This window comes from Crassostrea angulata, chromosome 9 (genome assembly GCF_025612915.1).
Source record: "Crassostrea angulata isolate pt1a10 chromosome 9, ASM2561291v2, whole genome shotgun sequence".
Taxonomy (NCBI): Eukaryota; Metazoa; Mollusca; class Bivalvia; order Ostreida; family Ostreidae; genus Magallana; species Magallana angulata.
Window position 1 is genome coordinate 10,162,283 of NC_069119.1, and position 4,039 is coordinate 10,166,321.

Below are 4,039 nucleotides of genomic sequence, written 5' to 3' on the forward strand. Positions count from 1 at the left end.
CTCTGAGAAACAAGTTCAGAGCTGGAAAGAAGAAAAAGAAGATGAAGAATATATACATGTATTAAGAACCGTACAAAAACAATAAGTCTCCAAACTTCATTCAGGAGACTTAATAATTAATAAAGATTAAATAGAGATAGGATCATCAAACATCAATAATTTAAAGATAATTGACAATTTCTGATTCTAAGGGGGTCAGGATGACCCCTTAGGGTCATGACTTACATGCCATAATGATCTGATGCGCCTGCATGACCTAAGGAGGAATAATATCTTTGGATTAAGGTGGGGATCTCAATGGTTTTTATGATATTTGATAATTTCAGGAAGAGCACTTGGGATCATGACCTACATACCATCTTAAATGCCTTGAACAAAGAAACAATATAATATGTACATGATATATGATTCAATTTAAGAACCCAGATATAGATCAATCATCTGTTTTGTAATACTTCTTATGTATATATACATGTACATGTATTAGTTTGTGTTTTGTTCTATACTATTCATTTCATGACTGTAGTATGGCTTAGTCTTATTTTAAATTACATTAAAAAATTGTCAAATATATGACTTGGAACCCCCACTCCCAAACAAACTCAATTATAAACTGTTCTCTCTCTCTCTCCCCCCCCCCCCCCTTCCTTGTCGAATAATCTATTAAAATCAAAATATAATTTGGGTGTCTAAAAACTTTTATAAACTGGTAAAAAATGTTATTCTTAAAAAAAATTACATTACACCTTGCATAATTGACAAATGATCTATTGAGATACGATCAGAGGTCATATTTCTACCTTGGGATCAATAAGTAGTATTCATTGACAAGTTAAAATTAATTAATAACAATAAATGATTCAAATTATAAATGTTTATACTCCACATTCATCCCCCCCCCCCCCCAATCTAACCTGCTTATAAAGATTCAGTCTTCTTAATACATTCTTACATGTGTACAGTAGCAAATTTTAAATCATTTCTTGCTTGCTTTTTCTCTCGTGATTCACATTAACATTTTGGAAATTGCAGCTTAATTCAATTTTTAAGATTTATAAACAAAATGTTATATGCATCACTGCCATGTGTATTCACCTATTTGGGGCAATTGTAAAGTCTCCTAAACAAAGCAGTGACATCATTAGGCTAGGAATTACCCACATGGATCAAACACTACTGTATAACATATGAATAAGATAAAATACATTATTATTTCTAGTTCTAAAATGTCAGGGTGTCTCCAATACAATACAATTTTATGCGCAATGACACAAAGAGCAAAAATAAATTAAACAGTTTAGGGATGAGGATCTCAGATCTCAGAAGTTAACAAAATATACAGTGTATCATATCATTTCCTATTTCATAAAGGCGGGGGGGGGGGGGGGGGGGGGGGGGGGTTAAAGACAACACCTTGGGGTCATTAAAGTACTTTACACCAGTTGATGCATCATAATGACTTTAGAAGATATTTTGTATTTTCCTGTTTCGTGGGGTCAGAACAGTCCCATAAGGTCATGACCTACATCGTATTTGATGCATTATCCCAGCGGGCATTTCAACGTTGAAACAACGTTGTTTCAACGTCAGGCATCAACGTTGAATCAACGTTGAAATAAGGTTGCATATGAAAGTTGAGGCAACGTTGAAAATGTAACGTTGTTTCAACGTCAAAGTTCAACGTTGATTCAACGTAGAAATTGTGTTGAAATCTGGTTTAGAATATATAGATATGACAATGAAAAAAAAGTTAAAATTAAGTGATTTTTGTAAAATGTTGTTTATGAACATATCGTCTTTTATTACGTTGTGCTGTTTTATGTGTTTTGACACTTTATCAAAAAAATCCAAATGTATAGAGTCGGCCTTTATTTAAATCTTAGTAGTATTTGAGTATATCCTTTGCTAAACAACTTGTGTATTAAGTCCTCGTTAAAAAGTTGAACTTGGCATTTCAAAATGTTTTAAATAAGGCTGTAGGAGAAACCACGTACATTCCGCCAAATGGTAGCCATGCTTGTTTTCCATGGCCTGAAACAAAGGATGTCAACACAAAAACGTAGAATCCACAATTGTCAGTTCATCATTTGCATTCTGCAGACTGATTTAAAAAATAACTCCCAAGATACTCCAGTGTAAAATATAAAATAGTCACAAATTAATCGTCCAAAAGCTAAAATCCCTGCATTTTCCTGTGCATAAAATATGTGTTGTGACTGCACGAGGTGTACTTAAGAACTGACTTTCTTTGTTCACCAATAGCGTCTTTAGCGGTCAAGCTGACATAGAGCAGCCTGGTAAATTGCATAACTCCCTTGATCAGCAGTGCTTGCAGTAGTGATAGGTCCGCGCATCCCCTTCTCACTGACCCAGTTAAAATGCAATTAGCCACGTGCTGTACGCACAGCTCAATCTCAAATTTCTTGTATGAAAACAATCTTTTTTATAAGAATGTAATGTGAAATATTAATTTAACTTTTCATTTAAAAGAAAATTGATATTTTAATTGGATAAGAAAATAATATATTAATTTTCTTGGAATATATATAAGATAAAATTGTATTCAAATTAACATTTAATATTTGTAAAAACATGTCATTTAATTAATGCTTCCACTTTACAAAATATAAGTAAAACCTAAATTAAACAAATGATAAGGAAGTTTAAATTTGAAAATATGTGTTCAGTTTCATTAATATATTAAAACATTGTTTCAACGTTGAAAAGTGGTTGATGTCTTCAACGTTGAAAATAAGTTGGGTCTTCAATGTGGAATCAACGTTGAGTTATGGTTTGGGTTTCAACGTTTAAACCTCAACGTTGATTCAACGTTGAATAATGGTTGATCAACGTTGCAACTTGATTTCAACCATTTCTCAACGTTGAAACAACGTTGCGTGCCCACTGGGATAATACATTAAGAAAGAAATACTCCTTCCTTCCTATTATTACTCATATAAAAAATATAAGTGTCTACACTTACTTACATATGAAATACACAAATTTAATAAGAAATTGTTTATACAGGGTCAATATGGGGTCAACTCAACAGTGCATGCAGTCTGACAAATGAAAAAAATAACTTTTGCAACTAAAATGACAGAAACTTTACAAATGCGATAGGATAGGTAACGATGATAAGCTTATTTAAATATTAAATTAAAGATGATGATACAGTATGCTGTCAAAGGGAGATTACATTTAGAAAGTGAAAGTAGAACTTATATACATGTGTATGTATGTTGGCAGGAATCCCATGCTGGCATCTTATTATATTGTGCTACTGCTACTACATGTATTATGCTTACCTAAATTGGTCAACATCATAATGATAATCCAATTAAAACACAATAATGAATTCCTTTAGCTGATCTTAACTACCGTAATCCTTTTCTGCATACGGAAAACACAGACATGTATGTATGGGTGTTGCTAAAACGCGGAACGGAAAACGGAACGGAATGGAAAATATCATCACGTTTATCCCTTAAAAAGGGTATAGACTGGCCAGAAACGATTTACTTTGTATCTTTTATTTATATCTAATGAATGATTATCAACATGTTGCTATCTTATTAATATTCATATGAATGTCTATCAATTATAGCATTGTATTCATTCGGCTTTAGTTGAGTATGAAACGGAAAAATCAAATGTATATGAATTGTGAAACATTAACATGATTAAACGAGCAAATTAGCTATAACTTTTTACTTATTTCTCTTATATGGTATTGCTGGCATATTAGCGTAACGTACGCAGTTAGTGAAAGCGTTTTATGCGTGTTTTGAGTATTTTTATATTATTTTCAAATATGATGTACATGTATGTATATACTTACATCAAAATTGAATTTTCAGTGTTCTAGACGATCTTTTATCATACAGACGATACAGTATCATTGAAATGGAAGAAAAAAACTGTAGGACTGACGACATTAAAAAATTAAAATACAGTAAACATTAAAATACCCGGTAATTTGTGAAACTAGTAATTTGTGAAACTAGTATTTTTAGCAATGCAATTTTGTTTACGTTTG

At 32.0% G+C, this 4,039-nt stretch overlaps 1 long non-coding RNA gene across 1 annotated transcript in view; it reads right to left on the bottom strand.

The window, feature by feature from the left end:
- The window catches only part of LOC128163049 (uncharacterized), an 11,775-nt gene extending 7,978 nt beyond the window's left edge, over positions 1-3,797 (bottom strand). The window contains exon 1 of the long non-coding RNA XR_008240757.1: positions 3,309-3,797. This is a non-coding gene — a long non-coding RNA (uncharacterized LOC128163049). The remainder of the gene's footprint in view (positions 1-3,308) is intronic.
- Between the last annotated feature and the right edge of the window lie 242 nt (positions 3,798-4,039).